The sequence below is a fragment of the Nicrophorus vespilloides genome, unplaced genomic scaffold (assembly GCF_001412225.1).
Source record: "Nicrophorus vespilloides isolate i.1.1-1 unplaced genomic scaffold, Nicve_v1.0, whole genome shotgun sequence".
In the NCBI taxonomy this organism is placed as follows: domain Eukaryota; kingdom Metazoa; phylum Arthropoda; class Insecta; order Coleoptera; family Silphidae; genus Nicrophorus; species Nicrophorus vespilloides.
The window spans coordinates 23,156-49,560 of NW_017100072.1; the positions used below are offsets into that span (position 1 = coordinate 23,156).

A 26,405-nucleotide genomic window follows, 5' to 3' on the forward strand; every position below is an offset into this window, starting at 1 on the left:
TATGTTAATTTCCTATTGCGCGTGAACTGGTAATGGAAAATAAATTTGTCGGAATGTGTCGAATGGTGAAAACGGCGTAACTGTATAAGTTACAAAACATTATCCGAGGACTTTTCAGAGCCTATCTCTAGAATTACTATGCAATAGAGTGTGGATTTAACGGCAAAGTGTATAAATTCGGTATTTTATACTATGACTACATATTCTGTCGCAATTTTTTAAACTATTTACACATTTTATTTGACGAATAATACTACCGGTGAAACCTATTGATAAATGAAAAATAAAATTGTATGTAACTTCAAATCCGTAGGCGTTTTGTAGAATACATAACAATATAAGGTGTAGTTGGACGACGAGTCTAATTATGTACATTGTCTATATATTTTATATAATGTTGAAGAGTTTTTTGTTAAAAAAAATTGACTTGAACTAATGCTATTTTGGTGAACATAACATAACTTATTCCTAAGATTGGATAATGCTCGCACCAAAAACAAAAATTTGATGTAACTGTTACTTCCTAGGTATTATGTAGAAAACCTATTATACCAGAGGTTTATTGTATAACGAGTCTAAGTATGTATATAGAGAATTTATATAATATCGAAGACTTTTTTTTGGTAAAGAGAATTTTCTTAAACTACCTGAAATCATTGGCAAAGATATTTGACTTGAACTACTTGAAACCAGATTAATCGAAACAGTAAATCGCCGATTATCCGTGGTTATACGGCAACGTTAAGTACGAATAATTGAAAAACACGATTAGTACAAACATCGCTTTTATTTGACTTAAAAATAAATGTCTTAGTATAATTTTTCTTGTACAAATAGAGTTAAAAAACATTATTTTATGTGATTTAAGAGACAGCAGAAGTCAGGGATGAGATCCGGATTATCAACGTTTTACTGTAATAAATCCTACAAAAGGAGACTTGACCATTTAAAGAAAATCAATAACAACTTATTTTTCTATTGCTCAAATTTAATTTGTTTTGCAATTTTAAAACTGTAAATCTGGACTGATCAAAACCGCACTATGTGCGCTATTGCTGTATTTTGCCGTTAACATGGATACAATGTGAGATCGAAGATGTAAGGTGGAGGGGTCGGAGTAGTGCAGAACAGATTTCTCTACCCAGTAACAATTAACTTAATGAAAGTAACCGATACGATGATGCGGGAGAGTGCATCGAGCTGTGGTCGAGGCCCGATGGAGATTAGCATATCGCTCCGGATATTTATTATGCGAGGGGGCAGTTTTGTTGGTGTAATAAACTATGCATTCGAGAAGAGAAACCGAAGACCAAAAGCCCATGTCCGGTCTATTCCCGATACACTTACCTAATCAGAAATCCGATAGCTTAACTTCTCCATCGCCGTAGCGATGAGAACGATGATGGGAGACAAAACGACGAAAAATGAGTCACAATTAATTACATTTCATTGTACGTAGGTGGACGGATCGTTTCTTCCATCTCGTTCCAACGCAATAGCGTTTTATATAAATGCATGATTGTCTAGAACAGCGGTCTTCAAAATGTGTTTCTAAACTCTTCAGTCGTTGAGGTGAAAGAAATATTTATTATTACTAATTTTTTTTTAACATTTTTAATAGTTGAATTTTCTGTATTTCAGGCAATCAATAAAATAATACAAGTTTATAATTTGAGGTACTAAAAGCAGGCGATGAAACAAGTTAAGTAGGCATTGAAAGAGTATTTTCTGTCATTATTTTAAATTTAGTATAAATTCAGTAATCTTTCAACATATTTATTATATATTTTATAATGTTCAGTGATAAATTTGTTCTAATTTAATTTATTAAAAATCTACTAATAATAATGTTAATTGCGTCAGTTGTACAAAGAAAAACATATACAGAATTAAAAATAACAAAATAAATATATATAATTTCTGCCCGTAAAAATCTATGATTATGCAATAAAAGAAAACCATGATACAAATTAATATGTAAGTAATTAAGAAAAAGTAATTATATATTGGTTTTCTTTTCATTTTACACAATAAATTACAAACAATAATTTTAATTAGAAAAGTTTGAAGACCACTGTTTCAGTTCTTCGGCTTGTGAATGTGAATGCCATCAACACTCGTTACGTACGCACGCAACGCATTCGAGATTCGGAGATTTTTACCATGTTATAATTAAAATCCTTCAGGCTATATCATCCAACAATTAAAACCGATAACGAATGGTAATCTCGCGTGCATGCGACTTTTGACCAATTCCGAATCCCATGCGCCTTATTCAAATTTATTCTATTACTTTCATGCATACATCCAATCGTCTAAATTTATTATTACAACTTAATCAATCGTTTTATTCGTCCGTACGTCTGAAATGATTAAACGAGAAATCTGATAGAAAGAATAAAAGAAAAAGGTAACATTCAAATTATACCCATAACAGATTTTATTCGGCGCGTGGGAGTCAATTATAATATGTTTTTTGTCTGTTGCGTGGGTTGAGTTTTATTATTATTTCTTTATTACAAAATTGATATTTGGACAAAAAAAAACACTATTAGTCAAATTTTCAAATATCAATTTGTTAAATCATTATAAGCACTATTAAGTACATTACAAACCTTATATAAGTACATATTTTTGTTCGAGAACTGAGTTATTATTATATATGTAAAATATTTCACAATGTTGAATCGATATCCTTTATGTGCATGACGGAAATATACAATGACATAGTCGTCTGAAAGACTGTAGAAATTAATATAAAAAAACTTATAAAAAAAATATATTTTATAGTATTCAGAATATATAGCTTTTCCTATCTTTGTACATTAATTTCATTTGAATACAACTGTCAATCATGCATCTGATCATAAATTTCTGCACTATCTACATGTTGGGTTTATATTTGCAGAAAGCATTTTAGTTCTTTAAAATTGAAGAGTGATGCATCGAGAAATCTCTGATAAAATATGTGTATAAATGCTTAACTATGACATGATTTATGCAGTAGTTGAATTGTTGAATCCTTGATGCCCAGCTTCGTAAATCAAAGGTAATAAGCTAGCAAAGGAAATACAGAATAAAATTGGATCGAAGTTCTGCTCGAATGCTCGAACATGCAGCTGCCGTATGCAGTCTATTATTTTTTTGTCATCCTTCCTCACATGCAATCTTGATTTATAGCTATTATCATCTTTGATACAACAATAGTAGTACAACAACATATAATATACGAACCACGAAAGTGCAGAGAAGTGCATCTTTATCAAGATCAAATTGCATCCCGAAATGGCTACTTCCATCCTCATTAAGCAGATATAATATTTCAAGATATCGTCGGTATTGTCGGTAATGCGCGCAGACCAAATTCGGGCTTTAATGTTAATTTCCTGTTAGCCACACTCTGCGTAAATAGCTATCGCATCGTTTATCATCCGATCATCCTCGTTGTATCTCTGCTACACAACTTCGAAAGAAGTGCCGGCACCGTGAAATCAACGTAATTTAGGAAAACGTGCTGAAACTCTCAACCAGCTGCGTTACATTCATACTTCTTGTACTGTTGCAATTTGCAAAAAAAAATACGTGCACCGTGCTGGGACCAGTAATTATTCAACGAGCTCTGTAGGAGTGTGTACGGATTTTTGCCGCTGATTTCTTGTTATTATTGGTGGGAAACAAACATATTAACGTGCTTAGAATAGATTGAAATACACGAGGTTCATCAACTTCTACATTTTTTTTAGAATGAACAAAAGATATCAATACATTTTGTCAAAGTATTCACATATTTTTTTTTTGTTAAATTACATACAATTATAAGTTAATAACTTAATTATATCAATTTAACAATTTTTAGGAGAAGAAATAAATCTTTATGATTTTGCCTAATGAAGATTTTACATTCGTTAATTTTACAATATTGTTTTTCCTATTGACTGGAAATACTTCGATGACGGGTTTTTTGTTTCCAATAAAGATAATATTTCTTCTATAAAAATTGTTTTAAATATTTAAAATTTAATACAGATTATTTAAAATTACATGACTATTTGATGTTAGCTTGGATTAATCTGAATATATCCTTGTTTATTGAATATATTTTCTATTGACAAGGAAGTAATCATTGAGAATAGGGCGTTGATAACAATAATAATAAAAGACAAATGTAATATGTTGTGTGTAATGTCAAATTGACATTGTGCATGTAAGAGATTTTTCGTTAGAAGTTGGAAATAGAGCGTGGTGAGTAGTGTTTGCGCAATAAAACGATAAAGTGTAGTCGAAGTGAAATAAATGTATGTGAATTGCACTGCAACGGCGAACCATTTCTTTGGTCCGCGAAGATTTAGTGTGTGAAAAGTCGCGAAGTCCTGTACCTTGTAGGTTTGTGAGTCGTTGGTCTGTGATTGGATTGTTGTTGTTCTTGGGAATAGAGGAAGTGTTCTTATAGTCCAAAGACACGGTGATGCTTAAGGAAGAGGAGCACCGAGAACAACAACGACAACAGCAACAACAACGAAGAGGTAAAACTTTTATTCAAATTGACATGTTTTAAATAACTTGGTTACGCGTACGTGTGGGAATTTCTGGTCTTCGGTGTGCTCGGCCAGTTGGGCATTGCGTGACGCTGAAAGGATAATGCACGTAAGTTGCCAATATATGTAGCCATAAGTAAAGGATAAAAAATATGAACGTAGAAGGAACGAGCTCTCGTGGATGTGCAATTCATTAGATGCGGTGTCGGCATACAGGCGGCTCGGGAAAAGAACTGGCCAACTGCACCACCGTTGCACCCTATGGTTTAGTAATCGAAATGGCTTGATTGTGGTGCTATTTATAGTAAATTACCTTAAAATACGAGTTTAATCATAAGTGTCCGTAGTAAGCACTCAATTAGTTTATGTTCTCGGTGCTGATACTTAGATCAAAAACGAAAACGCGCAGAAAACTGAATGCAAAAGAATGAAAACGAACGTTCGAAACGTGACCGCGCGTTTCGTCGATAGCCAAACAGGGCGATCGAGAAAAAATACGATTCTATTAAATTAATAATACATTTTCCTGAAACGAAACTGCTTTCGTACAGACTACACGATTCACCATTTCGATACAGCTTATCTTAAATTTATAGACATTCTGATAATGATTTACCATCCATAAAATATTAAGGGTAGTTTAAAAACAAGAGATAATCACAATTAACTAACACAATATATCAATATATACAGGGTGATTTTTAACATTATTATTGTGTGATGTTGCAGAATCTTCTTAGAACGTCCACTCTTTCTGACTGAAATGTTTGGTTTCCCACTTCTTCAGAGCACCTTCCAAAACTTTTTCGTAGTAGAAATTCGCATTAACATTGACGCCACAGTTCAAAAACACCAACGACCGTCACAGCCTTCCAAACTATCACAAACGGTGGTACTTGACTTCTTGTGGTCATTCGAATGTCTAAATTTTCGTTTGATCTTTCTTCTAAGTAAATTCGATCATTTTTGTTGTTTACTAATTTCTCAATTGGGATTTTTTTCTCATCAGAGAAGACGGTATTTGACAATTGACTGCGTTCGTGCAAGCGCAACAGCTCCTTCGCTCTATCGAGTCTAGTTTTTTATAACATTGGTGAGATTTTGTCCTTTTTGGAACTTGTAAGGCTTCACTCTGAGTTCGATTTTGAGTATTTATTACTTGGTTATTTTCGATATGTTCAGCTTAGTAGCCATTTGTCTTCCACTGCGTCGCAGATTTCATTCAATTTGAGCCTTAAGTTTCTGAACCACTTCTACCACAGATTTAGTTTTTTTCTTACCACCAAAATAGCATTTTGTAATACTACTAGCTTTGTTATAATGTGTTATGTTTCAAAACACGAAAGATTTATTCATATCAAGGTGTTCGAGAGCTTTAATAATACAATGCAAATGCTTCCGCAGGCTTGTAAACAATAAAATCAGCTATCATTAGGCGAGATATGGACATAGGATTGCCAACGGTTCAAAAGTTATATCAGTTTTAAGTTGGTTGTAGTTCAATTGGGCCACTCTGTACATAAAATGCGAACATTTTGTTATCTACAAACTATCAATGGTAGCAATATACAGTGTGATTCATTTAAAGTATTTGTCACACATTTTTTCAAACGCTAGTTTTCTGTATTTTGTAGGTGTTCTTTGATAATAAAAAGGTATCAAAATTTAATTCAATTAAGACGACTATTTTTTTGAAATGCTAGTATTTGTAAATAAATATACATCAATTGTTTCTCTTAATAGACCATCAAGAAGAGATATATTAAAGAAGGTGAGTCTGATGATAAACACTTATCATTACAATTCTATATTGTAAATGAATATTTAAGATGACCTTAATTATGGGAATATATTGAACTTATGGATATTATTGAGCTCAAGATCATGAACTTTATTTTTTTTTGCCCAGAATATGTATACAACGAGGAGAGTAATTTTCAATATACCTTTAATGGGAATCATCAAAGATAATTAATGGCAATCAGTATTAGAGTGTGTCTCGGGTTGTTATTGTTTCAGACGAGATAATAGATTTAATAGACACTCAATTAGTTTACGTTTCTCGATGCTTAGATCGGAATCAAAAACGACAGGAGGGAAGGCCATGGCGAAGAAGCGAAGAAAACGAGCGAAAATCGTGACCGTTCGAACCATCGATAGAATTGCCCAGCACATCCCAGAGACCATCCCAACCATCCGATCTAGGTAGAATGAAAGAATTCCACCATTCTATAAAATTAATAACGAAATTCATTGAAAGTGTGTGTATGTGTGTGTGAGAAATCTGCCTTCTTTCCTTCAACTCGTGACGTCGTCCCGTATCTGTGGCAGACACGTAATTATAAAGGCTATTTTACTAGCCGAGGATGACAAAGCCTTAAATGGCGAAAGATATTTTCTGGTGTTCTTTCTGGACTCGCGCGAAGATGTGATCATCTCTGCTCATCCAATGACGCACATCTCCTTCGGCCTCAAAGAGATCTTGTGCACTTGTGCGTGAAATTGTAAATTGTTTTTCCCCGTGCAACAACAATATTGGATCTCTTATCATACGCCCAATAATCGCACCGTTGCTGCTGCTCTTTAATTACAATCCGCAATAACATTTCTAACCAAACCAATGGTTACTACCCCTCCGATTTGTGTGCGTTTGCAACGTGAACTTGACATCTAAATCATTGCATAATGTAGTTATTATTGTCTGACCTTCGTTTAAGCCATCTGCACTTGGTGGATTTACAAGTTCACATTCTTCATGATTGAAAATACTTTATCGTTTACGTTGTCAATACCTTATGGTAATAACACAAGCGATTTGTTGGAGTTTTGCAATTTATTACTTTAATAATACTCTGAAAATGCAAGCCGCAAGCACTGCTTATCGCATTAAACGCAATAACATGCATTTCATGTTTAAAAACTGTAACTACTTCTACGAAATGTTACACCTTATACACAAAAAAAATCAATAAATTTGGAAATTATATTAAAAATAATGTCTTCAAAATAATCCCACTTCTTTACATTTTTATTTTCACAATTGTTATTTAAATTTTACAAGAACATCGATACAAATGCATTACAAAGTTAAGCGAAGCTTTGGTTTTCGGAGGTTAACTTCATTTAAATCTTCATTTTCTTTAAGTTTGTTGCTAAAAAGGTTTTTTAATCTTCCACTGAAAAGACATCATCTCTACATTCAATAAAATTCTAACCATCTTCTTTAATACAACTCACATTTTGCGTCTATCGCCATTTCTTAGTGACTTCTTTCCAAGAACTATCATTGGTTTATAATAATTGCGAACTTCTTTATATTAAAGTTTCGTTATTAAGGTTAATGTTAATCGAGGTATAACAGAATAGTGACAACATTTTATTGAACTTGAATTTTTAGTCTTGTATTTTTGCAATAAATATTAATATTCATATATTCTATAATATACGATAGTTAAGCGTCTAACAGAATTTGAATGGATGACCTTTTCTTTCTGTCAACTTAAAAGTTTTACTAGAGAATTTACTAGAAATCTTAACAAAACAAATATACCAACTACACTTTGACAATGGCCTTTTTCTGTAAATATAATCCTGAAATATAAATTTTATAATTAGTGAATTGTTTCAAATATTAACTATTAATCTGGATAATTATATTTTTTATATTTGATGTGGATTTTGTTCATGAATTTTGTATTATTTATCAGTATTCATTGAGCTTGATACTTATCATTATGTGATATTTAATATGATACCGACTTACGAGATACTTAAAAGTCATAAAAGCGGCAGAATCTTGTCGAATGGTGGAATATATTATGGAAACGGATATTTCCAGAAATAAATAATACTTATTGTAAGTAATGTCCATGTGGAAGGAGAGTTACAGCATGTCGCTGTTAGTTTTTAGCTTCTGGAATATTACTTACATTTTATTATCAAGATGCATACATCATCCATACATAATACTTACCTGAATATTGACCAAACTCAGGAATGTATAATTAATACATTATATAGTTGCGTATTAAATTTATTAAATTAAAATTCATGTACATAAAGTTAGCTTTCTTCCATAAATTCCAAATGCTATTCAAACAAATCTTATAAATATTAGATTTCTCTAACTGGTAAATCGTTTCAATAGAAAATTTTAAAATATTATTAAATTGAGTATTCTTCGTCATTATGCAATTTTCTTAAATCATTACTGTCAATTACTCTGGTGCTTATTGACCTCCAGTATGGGATTTTTTTAAAGTTGGTGAGATTTGAACCAGTCACCTATGTAATATCTATATAAATCTAAATTTTGCTTATATTAATGTTACGTTATTGTTGTAATAATGTCACTATTTGTAATCTTTGTTCAATTTTGTCATTATTTCATTATAATTGTAACGATTTTATTTATCTTTTTTAGAATTTTACACGAATTGTGCTTTTATAAATTAATTAATGTGCTGTTACATAACAAGCATTTTCCATCGTACAATTAATTATTATTCTCGTTTCTATAATGGTCGAATGTTTCCATCTTATGCGGCATCCTATATCAATTTGCGCATATTCAGGTATAATGTGGTCGGCATGAAAATAAATCTCTTCCGAGGCGTCTAAAGTGTGTGAAATGTGCAAATGTCGCGTTGCAGTTTGATTGCAAAAATGTTATTATTCATTAATTAATAAATTCTAAAGGTAATGCGAGGCCCGAGGGCGAGGGCACTAAATCAATTTTTGCATTTAGCAAACACCGTGCGCGCATACTGACAATACCATAAATCAAGTAAGGAAGAATGATCAGGAAACTGGTCGAGACACGGAACCTCCATTCCGACGGGCTAATAATATAATCTTCAGCGAAATTATGCCCATTTGTACGAAGCCCAAAAACTTTCCTCCTTGACTTTTCGACACGCGAATCCATCCGTATTTCCTCCCACGTTAAATCAACAGTTGAAATAAGAAAGAGTGAAGGAAAAAAAATACAGTAGAAGGTGGAAAAACGGAAACGGGATTTTGAAAATGGATTTTATGGTGGTAATGCGATTAGGTGTATTAATTTATTCATAATTTGTTGAGCTATAAAGTCGGCTATTTTATGGGACGTTATGACCTTTTTTCCCCTCTGCTTTCCGCTCCGATCCAAGATTATGCTTTCCTTTGGTTTATGTGAACAAGATGAGGATAAAACGACCCTGTTCGGGTGCTTTGACATAATTGATATATGCATTTGAAATGTGGGACGTCTACAAAGCGGTTTCTACCCTCGGGCGATTGGAAATAAGGTGCCTCTAACATCGACGGGAAAAAAATCTTGTATATGCGGGGAGAAAATTGTTTCAGATAAATAACATTTTTCTCTCTTACTTTTTCTCGTTTTCAGTCTCACTCGAAGCCCCTATTATATTAAACATATTTTATTACAAACTTAATTGATTCTAATTTCTTATAAAGACAAGTTTCTGCGAGATTAAGGATAACTGTAAATCAAATAGTCCTTTAATTAATTGAATGATCTATGCTTTATATTATAGTTTTATTTTATTTTTTTATATTTCCATCAATATCTTCAATATTATTATAAAGTGCACACTCAAATTCATATGTTTTAATTTTATGAAAATATTTGATAAATATATGCAATATATGTGAAATCTTTATTTAACACGTTAAGGACGGCGCTTTTCGGGTTGTCTGCCCCCAGAAAATTTTTTGTGGACGCCTATGGACTGAGTGAAAAGTTTTTCTTATACATTTTTTAATGATATTGAAGCAATTTATAACAATTGTGGGAAAAATATTGAAATTTTCATTCAATTCTATACTTGCTAGGAAAAAATGCTATAGGTTTTATAATAAGCAATAATAATAATGCAATTTCTATTCAAGTCGAATATATCATCATGTGCATATTCAAGTTCTAAGCTTGTATTGTATTTGAACAAATTAGCAATGTTTTATATATCTGCTTATGATAATCATATTGTATTTTTAATGCCGTTGCGTTTCGATTACTTAGGAGCTGAGAAGCGGCAAGTAGCATTGAATGAAAATTTCAAATATGTTTCGCAAGTTAATTTGTAAAGTATTCTAAATTATTCACAATATCACGTATTGTTCTAAATTGCTTCAAGAATTATTAAAATATGTATAAGAAATGTATTGCGTTTAAGTTTGTAATTGACGTAAGTAAGATATATGTATTAGAGTTATACTCAGTCAAAATCAGTGGCGTACATAGCAACAAAACTATTATTTATAATTAATGACCCACCGGTGGGTCATGCCGTCGTCAATGTGTTAATGTATTTAAACTTATATAATAGATGTTATTAATTAATTATATTACTTTTATAAATTAATTGAGTAATTAAATTGAATGTATTAGAATTGGCTTAAGAAATGTTAACGTGTTCTCTTTAAATTGTTTCAGATATCGTCTGCTTTCTAAAGCTGTTAACTGTTGGTGAGTATTTAAATAAGTTCACATCTGCGCATAATTTAAATGTGCTTACTTACATTCGTGACTGACTGACTGAATACGGAATACGACCATCTACGTAATGAGTTAAACCTTTTTACATAAAACAAGTGGATTTACTTAAATACATATATTTATGATGTAAATTTTGACACGTTATTTGTCTTATATTATTATTAGAAGATTTATCATTAAATAAATCATTTTATATTTATTAGAATATAATTATTAACAAATCTAGTGTATTTTTTAGAATTTGCTGATGGAAATTTTAAAATAATTATTTTATTTGATGACTTTTCTAATTATTACGATGGAAAAATATGTTTTTCAAGTTTTCTTAGTTATTTTTCTTTAATATCATACAAAAATAACTAGTAGTTAAGTATCACTATAATCAATTACATCTTATGCCATAAAGATACTTTCAAATTTGGAACACTTGTCAAGTATACTTGAGTAAATGACTTTAAATGCAACTCTTTGTATGTACTTTTAATGAATGATTATTGCAACAACGTATTGATTAATGATAGGTTGATGTGAACGTTAAATTTATAATCACTGATGTTTAATGATGGTCCGCTTATATTTAAACGATTTTTATGGTAGGAAGCATTATAATTTTGTTAATTAATTACTAATTACTTAAGGATCATTAATTTCTTGATATAGTGCAATGAAACTAAGCTGATTATGGTACTATAAAATGCATGATATTGTTTGTAATTAATTAGTAAATATAATATGCATTTAAATTAACGTTACAAATTTTAACAATAAAATGATAACATCGCACCATCAATTGTTATTTTGTAAGCGTCTAACCAATTTCAAAATATTTACTTCAATAATAAGAAAATATATATGCTGAAAAATAACAGCAAATGTTTGGAACTAGTTAATAGATTTTATTTGTAATGTAATTATCGTTTGTTTTTGTATTAAAAGATATAAATTTAGGTTTCATAATACAAATTGTAATGTTATTAGAAACTTTAGCACTAAATAAAACAATGAATACATTCAAAAGTGTATTTATTTTCAACTAGTTAAATAAATTGTTTAATTGTTTGTTGTACATTTTTACTGTATAGTAAATCGACGTGTGGCTGGGAATTGTTATGAATGTGTTGAGAAGTTGTGGTATGGCAATGAAATTAATGCAGTGCAAGTATGTTGGTCATGACGGGATCGGGACTGCCCTTGCTCATCCGCCGATCTTCGCGTTTGATAGAACTGAAAGGCAAAGAATAGCTGTGGCTAAAGAAGAAGAGGAACTGAGTCGATGGCCCCGCCGTGCGTTCTGCACAGTCCCATGACTCACACACACAAACACAATCAAACGGAAAACTTCTTCATTACATAGTTTCGATGTAACATTAAAACGTCCTGCGACTTGCCGTTCCTTTTTGGGGCGCGAAAAGGTGTAACATCGCCGAGGGAGGTCGAAAGGTGTCCAATTAAGATCGCTTCATTAGGTGTGTACGCGCGCGAACGCCGGGCTTTTAATTAAAGCCGATGTTTTATGTATGGCCCGTCAAATCCATGCCACGGAAGGTGTCAGTTTTTCCGCAGAAAGCCGTTCCGTTCATTCTTTTCCTATTCCTACCACCATTCCTTCTCCTTTACTTTTTGTTACCATTTCCTCCTTAGATAAGTTCCTTCTTCTTTCTGTTTTTATTACCATTCCTTTCTTATTCTCTTTATTCTTATATTTCTTCTTTTAGTTATTATCGCCGTCTCTTTATTATCTTAATTTTGTTATTCTTTCCGATAGGTTTGTTCTTTTCTTCAATTATACCTTCTTTTCTTCTCCTGTTAGTTCTTCTTTTCATTCTACATTTCTCCTTCTTACTTCTGTTTTCTTTCTTTCTACTTTTTGTTCGTCTTAGATAAGTTAGTTCTTCTTTTTGTTCTCATTAAAAAAAAATAATTTTATACCGTAGATATATCAGTTTTTCTTTATGTCCTCATCTACCATCGTTCCTTCCTTTCGTTCTTTATTCTACCGTGGATCGGTTTCCCCACATGAACGTACGTAACATAAACCTATGTATATGCAGTATGCAATAAAATGCTCGGATCGGGAAGCACGAAAGACCGTAATAATTGCAAAACGCGAAACGTGCCACGGCTCGCCGTATTATCATTTACCGCGAAACTGCAAATCCAACTAAAATCCATGCACATACATACACACACCGAAGGATACAGCCTTCTCCTCGGATAATCCAAATAATAATACCTTTCTCGATTGTAGCCCCATATACAGATCTTTTTTTTCCCTAAAAAAAAGAAAAACTAAATTGATTCCACCTGTTACCCTGTACAGTAATACAAATTTGAAAAAAAAATCCAATTTTGATAAATCCATCTGTAATATTTCATTTGCCATTATTACTTGAAAGAAGTTGTAATCTAATAATAAATGTATTACGTTAATGGTTTTATTAATGGAAAAAATAAATATTGCTATTTGTAAATGTTTGTTACATTTAACATAGATTAATTGAAGATACATAATTTTTCTCTTTGCTTAAATATTTTTCATCATTGTTATTGTTTAAAACTCTTGTTGTATTGAATTATTTAATCTTTGAGTATATTTTACAAATAATATTTATTACGTTTATTTGTAATTGTTTTAGTATTGATTAGTAAAAATAATATATAGGCTTTATACGCTTTTAAAGTAATATTTTCATTTGGTGATAATTTAATGTCGATAATATGTTTATATTGATTTTGTTTTGTTCTTTATTTTTACCAGTTATCTCACTTCCAGTTTATTGTTTTATTTATTGATATCAATACTAAACTGACGTACGTAGATCTTTATTGTACTTAGCAAATGCGACAGTAAAGAAATAATACAGAGTTATACTTCTTTTTTACCTATATAATTCATACAAGATCATTAAATGGGTTTAACGTGTCTTTTTGATGAAAATTGTCTAATTTGAAAAGAATTATTGATAATAAAAACATTACGTAATAAAATGCACTTAATTTATTATACATGTAAATTTATTTACCGCATGAGGACGTTAAAAGTACACGTTAAATTTAATTTACGAATCACTTTTTACTATAAGATGATGACTAATAACGTAATTTAAATGTATACTTTATTTTGTTGAATTTTACTTGATGAGTTTTACAAAAAAATAAGGATAATTTATTTTGAATTCAAAGATTCATCTTTGGTAATCTTGAATTGCATTACTATCATTTTTGGATTGTTTTCAGTTAAAAAAAATTAAATGTATACTACAACAACTGTTAAACTATGTTTCAAATAACTATTCCTAATACAATTATATAATAAAATATTTCGATTCAAGTAATTATATATTTTTTTCTAAACTTATTGGTGTATAAAAAAAACCTGTTTGAATTGTATACTAATACTAATTTTGATAAACGATTGCTGATGATTTAAATTAAATTTGTTTTGTATACACGTGAGAGGTAATTGGAAAATACAAAAAGCAAAATGAGAATGAACATATTCAAAATATAATAGTAAGGCACGTAATTAATTTAAAAGAATGAAAATATTAATGAACTTTTGTAAGCTATTATTAATGTAATTAGGTTTCGTGTAATTACTGCGGCTGTAATAGGTAACACCTCTTAAAGATGAAACTCTGTTTTTTTTCTTCGGCCGCTCAGGATAAATACAGAGTTTAATGGGTTCATTAAAGGAAAATACGCTTTGGAATCCAATAACAATAAACATAAACAAGTGCGGAAGAAGAACAAGAAGTAAAAAAGAAACCGAATGCTATACAATTATCATCAATCTTATAAAGTGGCATATTCGCACACCTACGTCTATAAATTAGCATCATACCGTCTTTATTTATTTTTTTTACTTATTCTTCATTTTATTTAGTTTTGTTCTTTTTTTATTGTGTGCCTTCGTTGTCTGCTGTCCTTGTTTCGTTCTTCGTATTCTTCGAGCACGGGTCGTGGATCCTGTTCTTCTCGGATGTCTCTGGTCGATCGTCGGAACACCTGGAACATTCCGTCTTATTTCCTCGATGGACTTTCGGCTCGTGCATTATTAATCTTCGAGGTGGCGCCCCATCAATAAATACCATCGAGAGATGTGTTCGTGTTCGAAAAACCTCGCGCGCTCGAGAGAAGAGGAGAGGATTCTCTCGATTTCGCGCTCGCAAGGAATGCCTCCTTGTTCCTTGTCAAGGATATTAAATGTTTCCGTGCCCGGCATCCATGCATTTTCTGAATGTCTTAATTACCAGCACGGCGAAAACTAGGAAGCGATCATTCAAAATTTATTTTACACTTGTTGTTTTGAAGCGTGGAAAAAGTCTAGTGGAAATAAGAAGAAGGTCGCAGACCCGAGCCGTTCGTTCCTTCCTTAGTTCCTTGGTTCGTTCATTCGCGACCGCTGAAATACGACGATTTTACAGAACCGTAATCGTAATTTACAGCTCGCTCCTCCTCAATTAACGACCGTTCGGCCAACAATAAATTGCGTTTATTAGGTCCAAATAAGTTATTGCGCTCGAAGTACGTCTTTCGTCGTTGCAGATCTATTAAAAATAGATAAAACCATAATCTATTTAGGTAATTAAAAGAACAATTAATGTAAACTAGTAATCTTATAAAGGTACTTTTAGTAATCATTTTAAAAATAAGTATGTTCTATAATATACATCCTTAACATAAGCTATTTTCAAGAAGATTTATAGCTCAAATCTTTCTAAGCATTTAAACCTATTTGTATCTTAGTATTTCTTTTGTATAGAACCAGTAGTGCTATAATATTCTTGTTCCTGATATGTTTAAATAGGTATTAAATAGACATATCATATTTAATACCTATAATTATAAAAATAATTAATTTATTTTTACTAACTAATAATTAGGGATTTTATACAATAATTGTTTAAATGTAGATTGATTTACTCAGGGCCGTAACAAGAAAATTGCGACTTGCGACCAAATATCTAATTTGTGCCCTTGTCTCAAGAATTCACAGGTACCAAATATTTAATCACCTCAAGAAAACAAATAATAATATTATTTATTGGTTTCCCATTGATGTGTTTTTCAGCAATTTTCTTCAAAATCTAACTATTTATAACATAGACGAATTTGTTATACTTACTTATGTCAGGTAATAAGTAAGTATAACATTTTTTTTCAGATAAGATGATTATAAAATTTTAAAATTCATAGCAATTATGTATTTTTATCATCATGTTAAAGTAATGTTAGTTAATTAAATGTATATATAAAGGAGTATTTGTAAAGACTACGAATGATATTTTATTAGTTAAAATAAAATTTTAAAAAGTCGTTAATATCTAAAGATTAGATTTAATACTTAAATCATATTTTTTATTGTAAGTAGAACTAAACGTTTCTCAACATATTATTGATACATATCATTCATCAATATCAACATTTATAGTTTTTTTTTAAGATAAGGCCATTATAACTGTGTGTATTCTATCCATATATACATATATATTTGTGCATTTTTATCTCCAGACTGATATGGGTTTAGTGTCATGAATCAGGGCGAAATACGAGAGGGTTGATGGAGGAGGGCTGAGGGAATCATCGGCCCGGGATATTGAGATTAGGAGTAGAGTGTAGGTGGGTGTTGGTATCGCGTTGCGGCTGGCTGGTGGCGAAAGACGAGAGCCCTTCTGGCTCTGCGTGGTCAAACACCGGGAATATATCAGTGGGACATGATTAATACTTCCAATCTACCTCCGACGCCATCGGCAACGCCATCTGACCATTACAAATGCCCTCTCCGTCGGATCGCGCCAATTCTAAATCAAGCGAAAAACAATCACTTTGATAGATCATCCTGCCTTTATAACACTTAATTCCCCTCCCCCCATCCACAAAACAGAATCTAAATAATCATCTACACCTTTTTTTGTTTTAAAAATTGCTCAAATCTAAATGGCAATAACAAAATATTGTAAAAAATATAAAATTAAAGAAAAAAATGCAGACCAAATTCATTACAGTGGAACCTCGCTTAACAAGCATCTCTATAACGAGTAATACGAAAAACAAATTGAGAAGAAAAGTCCACCTACCTGTTCACCTGCTACATAATTTTCCAAACTTCTAAACATAAGTTTTGATAATATGTGTGATTTTTTGTGTGAAATTTTTAAAAACCATATGAGAATAAAACAACAGAAATGTATGTATCAGAAATTATAAACTATTTATTTAGATTTTTTTTGTTTTCTGCAAATCGAATTTGCATTTCAGGTAATTTGATTTATATGGGAAAAAATGTTTTGCTTAACGAGTGTTTCGCGTTGCGAAAATTAAAAAGTACAAAGTTATCATATTTTAAAGCAGCATTATTATAAATTCATGACAATAGTGAATATAGATGTTAATTTAAATTCTAAATATTTTGAAGCATTCGGGATTTTGATATTGTCGGGATTTTGATAGAGTCAGGATGTTGATACAGTCAGGATTTTAATACAGTCAGGATTTTGATACAGTCATGATTTTGATACAGTCAGGATTTCGATACTGTCGGGATTTTGATATAGTCGGGATTTTGATACAGTCGGGATTTTGATACTGTCTGGATTTTGATACTGTCGGGATTTCGATTTATTTAATTCTAATACTGAGTCTTGATCAGATGTATGATGGCACTATTCCCAATAAAAATAATAAGTAAATATTATTAAATTATAGAAATAATAGAATTTAAATTGATTTTTTAATAGAATTTAAAGTACATAACATCTATACATATTTATTCTAATATTATCATATTGCATTTCATGCAACAGCTGATGGTTGCGTAATTGCCAGTATATTTTACTTGCAATTTTTTTTAATATTTTTTGTTTTTTTTTTTGATATTCATATGTATTCGTTTCTAATGCAGACAGGATAAACGATGCGAGGAACAGTGGTACGTGACAATGCATATAAATTATTAATGAAAATCGAAAGGGTTTTTCATGAATGGTAAATCTCTCGTGCACCAGTAATAAAATTTAATGCGCGTACTTTCTCATGCGATTTAGTGGAAGAATATAAAACAATAATTTTTGCTTAGCTCGTTTGCGAGAGCGACCAAACGAGGAAAACGAACGGAATCGCACACAATTTGCAAAAGTAAGATCTCACTTAGCGCAGAGACCGAGCTCACGAGTCTGCCAAGGCGTGAGTCTTCCTTACACCAGATAAAAATAGAAACGAACACACAGCATCTTCGTACACATACACAAAATGAAAGCTCAAAAAAACAAAGACTCACAAAAAGAATGCAGTTGAAGGAAAACGGTTTGCAAACGACGAAACCTAATGAAGATTGCATAATAATCTGTGATGTAATGCGTATGAGGATTTAGATTATTCAGTTGATTGAGTTTTATTTTAGTAAAAGACTGTTTTTCTCTAGATATATGTTTTATAATTATTATTTTTAATTAGTCAATTTTTCAATTACTTCTAATTTTTGGAAATTACTCTTTTATATATTTCATGATATGATTTTATGTATTAAAATATGTATCACTTTTGTTAGATCATGTTAATCCCTCAAATGGGAATTTTTTAGAGATGTCATTAGGCTATTTAGCAATTAAAATTGTATATATTCATGAAAAAAAATATTGGAATTCGATCAAGATTCCTCTATCATAATGAAATAATGTCGGTTAAATTAATATATTTTGGGTTAATAGGTAAAAAAGTATCACAACCCCTGAATTAGATCATCAATTATACTATTTTTACTCTTAATAACTTTAAAACTTGTATATATTTTATGGTTACATCAGAAGAATTTACTTTTAACGTTTTATTTAATTACTCGGTACCTACTCATGTTAATTATGTCAACAACATTTTAAAGACGAAACTATAGCTTTTATACTTTGCTAAATCAAATTATACATTTTGTTGTCGATAACATTGAGATGTGATTTCTAGATTCATATCTCAAAGTAAAAAATGTGAATGTTGAAATGCTTCTATATATATATATGTTATAAACAATAAGGACTCGTAAATTTGGGAATTTGTAAAGCGGGAATTACCTTTAGAATATAAATAAAACCAACTTAGTCCACGCTGTCTTTCCTATAGACTTTGGACTTTACATAGATAATAATCAAAATGTAATAAAATAAACAAAGTTACGTCGAAAATACGTATATATACATATCCTTTAAAGTTTGCGTCATCAACGATATTGCCTTTTTTGATATTTATCGTATTCGGTTCGATAATAAAACATGGGGATTTTGTAATACGGCATCCCATTAACTTTAATAATTACAGAATCGCATGCAATAAATCAAACGCGTATTTGCATTGAAATATCATCGATCATTTATCCGGAGTTTTCTCGTCTCGTATGGAAAAACGAAGAAACGGTGGTATGCAGGAAATGATACAAGCGTAATGAGTTGAGGAATTGATGGTTACTCCTCACTACAAACCTCTTTTTTTTTATTTCACTGTTAATTGCAGCCGCCTGTGATTTTATTTTATTGTTGGAACGTGGGCGAACCCCGAAAACAATTTAACAGTTTCGCCTCCTTTCGTACGATGTTTTGTGTGGACGTTCGCCTCATAAAGATGTTTACGTGCGCAAGAGAATTCAGCGAAAAGTAACAAAAAAAAAAACGACGGTGTGCATCAAGATCAATGCATCAAAAAGTGTATCTGTAATTTATGAATTGTACATTAGTATTATAATTCATAGATGAATGAATTACAAGTTTTTTGGTCGGTTATTAAATCATTTAATTTTATTAATTATGCTATTAAAAAAATACTTTCGTGTTCGCGCCGCTTGCTTTTTTTTTGGTCTTCAGTTTTATGCCATAAACATTAAATTAATTGTGGATATAAAAATTGAGCCACGGGAGATCCAACTAAAACGGCCACATAACACGGTGTATGTAGGCAGTTTTAGGACGATCACGAAATGTTCATGCTTAATATTCACGACCAACATATACTTTTGTCAAGGGATACTCCGAAATAAAGTTTTTACTTCTTCATACATAAAAAATGCAAATTATATGCATTATAAAATAAGTTGTTAAAATAAAAATGTTTGTAATAATTACAAGTATTCATCTAAAATATATAGTACAGGTATCCCCCAACTTACGAACTAGTTCTGTTCTAAAGGGTTGTTCGTAAGTCGGGGTAATTTTAAAAATATACTTATCTTAGTTAAATTCCGTATTACTGATAAAAATTTGATAAAATGGATTGAAATAAACAAAATACTTACAAATATTTTTAATGTAGAGATCACAATAATTTAGTAAAAAAACGTCAAAATAAACAAATGCAACAGACACTTCTTCCAAAAATATCATATTTTATTAAAAAAAATATCAATTTTTGTTTGGACAGTTAATTTTTTTATCACTATATATCTCCTTGTAACAAGTTAAAGCTTTTTGAATTTTGTTCGTAAGTCCGGCAGTTCGTAAGTCGGAAGACGAATATATAATTACGAATTATATGGATTAACTAGAACTATCCTACAAATAGACCATCATTTTTTATGATATAATGAGCACGTGTGGTTATTTAGTAATTAAATGTGAAGTAACAAAATTCATAAATTGGGTAATAATTAAAATCCGCTTTAGTGCAGTTTCATCAAAAGATGCGCATCAAAAAATTCAAGTAATTTGAATATAATTGAAAAATAAGAGTTATAATAAAAACAATCAAAATAATGATTTCACATACAAACAAACCACAGATTTCCACACTTTTAGAAGAAAATAAATAAGTTTTGAGTATTAATTTGTCTTTTTATTAAATATATCTAACATTCAACGTTTAAGAAAAAAAAAAAGGTATTACATACAATGACTAGATATACATCAAACATCGAATTATTTACATTTTTTTATTGGACATTAAGTAAATTTTGTCTACTACATAAAATATGTTTTCTTTCTGACGAAACTCTAGAGCAGTGATTCTCAACCACTATGCCGCCAAACTTTAGAAATGTATATAGCAAAAATTATATTGCACATTGTATGTAAACAACTTTTAAACCTATCCTTTTCTTTGTGTGCCGTCAAATCTTGAAATCGTTAAAAGTGAGCCGCGACAAAAAAAAAGCTTGAGAATCACTGCTCTAGAGAATAGCTTTATATTTTGTTTTTGTTTTGTTATGCTGAAATAGTTCTATCTACTAATTCAGTTTAAAGTTCCAAATTATTTGCATTTCAGTTGCATTACTTTTTTGAAATTAATGTGTGCATTTCTTTTACTTATAGCATAGGTTTGTTTTATTAGTTATAAAAATATTATTTTCAAACATTTTAAGTATACTTAATTCAGTATCATCTGAAAATTTATTTATATATTGCATTTTGTATTGGTTTCAAATATGATTCATATGATTAATGAAACCAGAAATATAAATAAAATATTTTATATAAATCATTTATGAAATAAATCATTTCAGATTCAGGTTAGACATGTTTTTAATAAACTAGTTCTCTCATTAAAAAAACTAGTTTATTGTGGACACTTATCCTGGTTGCCCATGAAGAAGGAAATATATTTTAGTTGCCCTTATGAAAGATGTCCTCTCTACAAACAAAGTTTAATTACTTAATTTATAAATAGTAATATTATAAACATTATATAATTTTATAATACACGTAAAACTAACGTAATATTAATTTAACTTATGAAAGATCTATTAATATAAATAATGAAACTTTATCAAAGTTGTTGACGTTTTAATTTGTATCTTTCTAAAAGCATCCAAACATTTATAAATAAGCAACTGGATATTTATTAATAAACATAAGAAAACTATTATGAACCACAAAATCAATTTAGATTTACCCTGATGAATATTTAAAGAACGCTCATCACCAATTCCATGCATATTAATTAACGAAAAAAAAGAGATATCGTTTATATAAAATCTAAACCACACGTCGGAGCTTTTCTTTTATTTTTAAATCATACTCCAAAAGAAAGCATCGATAAAAATCTGTTTTATATACCAATAAATATTCTAATTTATTGAACAATGAAATTCGAATTAATTCGAGATTTTTTAATTGATTTGGATGATGTTTTTCGGACGTGTTGAGTACTGGATTCAAACTATAACTTTTGTATATATATTATAGAATTTAATGTTTAATGTTCATATTCCTTCCATAATTATTTTTATCACCTGTCTATTTTCTATCTTAAAACGCTTTTCGTTTTGATTTATAAATAAAAGCATCTTATCCTTCCGAACACGTGCCGGATTAGGATTATTTGTTTTAATTGAATTTTGTAATTAAGGATGGAATTAATTAAATTCTAGTTTTATTATATGCTACATCTGCTTGAAATACGGTATTTTTATTAATCGAGATTTGATTCGAATTGGTTTTTCCATCAAAAGAGGAAACATTTGATCAAATAAACATGAAAATACGTTCAAAAAAGATAAACCAATTGATTTAATTAAATGTGAATTTTTGGTAATGTTCACAAATACTTTAAGAATTAATTGAAATATTTTCAATCAATTAGTTTTGAAGTATTTTAAACAGTTCTAATTTAATATAATAATTTCAATAGTATTTCTAAAAATTGAGTAAAAATTTTTAAAATTCATTGAAAATCAACTTTACAAACTTTTATCCAGTTTTTTTTATATAATATAAAATATATAATTTTAATAGAAACATTATTAATTATAATCTTAATATTTATTGCAATAATTATTCAGTTTCATAAATATTATTAAGTTGTAAAATATTAAAAAATGATTAGAAATGTCCGATAAATAAAATTGTTTTATTTATATAATTAATGATTAATGTTTACAAAGTTTTATTTAATATTAATGTAATCTGTCGTTAGATAATTATAACGTTTCATTAAGTATTTGTTATTATTTATAATTAGATAGCATTTTTTTATCAGGTGTATAGATAATAGCCAATGTTTATTATTTGATGAGAATGGAAAGGGTTAATGAGAAGTGAAGTTCGAAATGGGGAGCAAAAAGGGAGTGCGGATGCAACAGTTGATAGCACGCGCTCTCTGGGGGTCGCGACCCTTCACCTCTGACCTCGCGATCCGCACAGTAAACATTACGTTTTCCAGACGCAGGGCACGCGTTCGAAATCTTTGGAAACCAAATGGACTTAATGAAAAAAAAAATTAGAAGAAAGAGAAACAAATAATCAAACCATTATAATAATAAGAGTTGAAAGGAAGAAGTTCGAAGAAGAAGAAGAAAAAAATATGAACACATAAGCCTTTAAGATGTAATTTAAGCTGACCGGCTACCACTTGAACCGCAACCTCTGATCCTTATCCGAGCATCCAAATAAAAGTAACTGTTCAAGTTCGGCCCAGCGTTCAATTAAGTTATAAAAACATTTATATGAGGACCAAAAGTAAAAAAAAAATTATATATATAAAATGTTTATATAATGGATATTAAAAAAAAAAGCGTTTTTAGATTTATGTTCATCTTTACATTATATGACGTTCTCATCCATGAAACTGTATGTAAATAAACGAAAGAAAAAATTATTAGTTAATACAACCGTGAGTTATGTGTGGCGTCGATTAAAACAGTTTTAACTAGTGTGTTTTTACCTATATAATTTATCTCAGTGATTTATGGAATTTTGAACATAATTAATTCTGCATGCTAAACAATTTTTTTCGTTTTCTGTTTTCGTTTGATTTCGTTACCAATTGCAAAAAAAAGGCACAGATTTATACTTTACGTGCCTCGCATGGTACTACTACAATTGGAAAATGGAATAATCCCGAGCAACGTTTCCTCCTGTTCTTGAACTTCTTGTGTTTCTCCTTTCTTTGCTTTTGTTCTTCTTTTCATCTCTTTGTCTTCTGGTTGTGTTTTCGTTCGTTCCTTGTCTTTATTTATCTGCATCTCGAGCGGGGTAACATTTCGATCGCTAAATATCAAGATATAAAGAATAAAGTGAGTTAGATTATATCGGTGACCTGAGTTATCGTCGAACACGGGACATTCCTCAGGTGGTGCAAAAGCAGTTCTAGTAGTAGTCCCAACAATATGTTTGCGAATGTATAGAGCTATAAATCTCGTCGCAAAAATATGGAGAAAAAATTTAAATTCAGTACTCTCCGACTTTATTTCGCGTAGCGTACATACCTTCTGCATTTGCAAGTCAAGTATTTTGTGTGATACATCATGAATCATCATTAACCAAATTTTTGAAGTGTTTTCATTATTGATAATTTACAGAAGTAAATAATTTATCAATTATTACCATAAAATTAGATGATTTATTAACTTAATTATATAAACACGATAGATTTCACTGAACAATTTGTTAATTGTAGCTATCTATACTAGTGATTCTCAAAGTGTGGGTCGCAAGAAATTAATGACAGATCAATCCTGACTACCCATTCTTCGGGGGGCCGCAGAAACTGTTTATGTCCAAAACGGTGTTGCGGACCAAAAAGTTTGAGAATCACTGATCTATTTTATAAAGAGACAAACTGATGATTTATGTATACAAAATTATTTTGTGTATTAATTTTTTAGAATTGTCAATTCAAATTTAGTATGTTTTGAAATTTTCAAACCGTACTATAGTCAATCCGCACTGATTGAAGCCAAACTTTATTTAACTTCTTGATATATTAACTAAACTAACATAATATTTGGATTTATAACCATATTTACACCTTAATATTTTTAGGTTATGGTTTACACAGTGAACCCAAATCGTAGAATATTTTGTATTAGTAAATATAAAATTGTTACATAACAAATTACACACTTACATTTTTATTTTATAGCATTAAACCGTATTATACTTCGCTGCATCACTTTGAACTAAATCTTGCAAATTATAGATTAATGTCCTACTTTCTACGTGGTGGAGATACACTATATTCCTATCATTTATTCATAAAATCCGTAGATTTATGGATGTCCAAAGGAATCCACGTGTCCGTTAATAAATTACACAAAAAACAAACTGAATGTATATAAAAAGGCGATGCGTATTCTTAATCGCTCATAAATAATTCAGAAATATTTCAGGGACTCAAACAAAAGCAAACACATGTACAAAATTTGTCTTCGAGGATTTTGCCCGATCAAGATTTATTCCCGGTACTTATAAACATTATAATTATTCTCTTGAAAAGAAATCTTCCGAGCGTCGGAGATCCGAATCGAAACCATACACGTATACTAACTGTACTTTTAATTGCTTCGATTCCGTCCTTCTTTTAACGCCGACATTAATAACCACTATATAATGTTTTCGTTCTCTCCAAATGAAATATTCGTGTAACCGATTACAAAGTCTAATTTAAATCAGACTTGACAAAAGTTGTTGATAGATCTATGTTGCTAATTTTTTTTTAAATATGTAAATTTCAATTTGTAAATTGATTTATGGATTTTTTAATGTTTTCTACATATTTTTATATATCGATGCTTCGAGGAATTTCCGAGAAAATAGGAATTGTGTCGGTTTGTGTTTACATAATGTGCAATTTAATATTAAAATATGTGTGTTAGTCATTGAATAAAGAGTCAGTATTTTAAATATTTGGTGTAATTCGATATGATATTCTACTTTGGCTAAACTACCAGAGGTTATTTGCATAAGTAGCAATGAAAATCGTATTATTTAATAATATTTATAAAATTTATAGCAGTAAGGTGAATATTATCGCGTGTATGTTTTTTTTTATGACTGGCAGTGATAGCATGATTGAATTATTGCGATCCAATGGTTTAAGGAATGTATGCAAATAATTTCATCACATATTTAGCCTACCTAATAATTATTTGTAATCATTAACAGTTATATAATGATTGGATACAAGAATAAACATTGTAATTTAATTAATATCTTTATAAAAATTGATTTTAGATATTCACATTACGTTTCATATTATACAGCAATACCTCACTTAGTACGCTATCGATTAGTGCGGATTCACTATAATGCTGATTAAAAATTTTAAAAATAAACAAATTTTTAATTGCTAAAAATAAAATTAATTCTAAAAAAATGTTTTCACAAAATTATTTTGTATACAAAATCTTTTGTTTTTTACTTACTAGGTTAGTCCGATTTTAAATAGATATTGCCGTAACCGATTATCCGCACTATGCGAGTTATTGCTGTATTAGATTAGTAATTAATTAATTGTATTTATATGCATCAATTGATCATCTTTTTTTTTGTAGAGGAGAGGATACCTTACATAAGGACCATGGGTGGAGTCGTGGTACTGTGCGATTCTTACCGCACTAAAACCTCTCCTCTTCTTCGTCAGCATACATGATCTGTATCACTCTAATCCTCTACGAT

The 26,405-nt window shown here is 30.2% G+C and overlaps 1 protein-coding gene across 1 annotated transcript in view; it reads left to right on the top strand.

Moving 5' to 3' along the window:
• The window catches only part of LOC108566820 (protein N-terminal asparagine amidohydrolase), a 74,610-nt gene that overhangs the window by 12,485 nt on the left and 35,720 nt on the right, over positions 1–26,405 (top strand). The window contains exon 2 of the mRNA XM_017926885.1: positions 10,972–11,004. The gene's annotated coding sequence lies outside the window, so the exon portion shown is untranslated. The remainder of the gene's footprint in view (positions 1–10,971; positions 11,005–26,405) is intronic.